This window comes from Cebus imitator, unplaced genomic scaffold, assembly GCF_001604975.1.
Source record: "Cebus imitator isolate Cc_AM_T3 unplaced genomic scaffold, Cebus_imitator-1.0 Scaffold15, whole genome shotgun sequence".
NCBI classification, from domain to species: domain Eukaryota; kingdom Metazoa; phylum Chordata; class Mammalia; order Primates; family Cebidae; genus Cebus; species Cebus imitator.
In genome coordinates, this window is record NW_016107330.1 from 11,640,551 (window position 1) to 11,641,134 (window position 584).

Sequence of the window (584 nt, forward strand, 5' to 3'; positions counted from 1 at the left end):
TGCTGGCTGAGACCAGTTATTCAAAGAGACAGTTACCAACTGCCTTCCCATCACCTGATGGTCACCTGGCATTCCTGGTGTGTGTGTGGGTGGGGGTGAGGGGAGCCTTCTCCTGCTCTGTTCGTGTCTGACTACACGTAGTACAGCCTACTATAAAACTACCATTAGCTAACATTTCACCACGTTTGCTTTGTCTCTATATGTATCAGCGCTGGCCAATGTAAATTTCTGTGATGATAAAAATGTTTTATACCTTCACTGTCCAATACTGTAGCCACTGGCCACATGTAGCTGTTGCATACTTAAAATGTGGCCACTGTAACTGAGGAACGGAATTTTAAATTGTATTTATTTATATTTATTGATTTATTTATTTATTTTTGGAGACGAAGTTTCGCCCTTGTTGTCCAGGCTGGAGTGCAATGGAACGAACTCGGCTCACTGCAACCTCCACCTCCCGGGTTCAAGCGAGTCTCCTGTCTCAGCCTCCTGAATAGCTGGGATTGCAGGCATGCTCCACCACGCATGTGCTGGCTTTACAGGCGTGAGCCACTGCCCATGGCCTTTCTTTTTTTTTTTTTTTT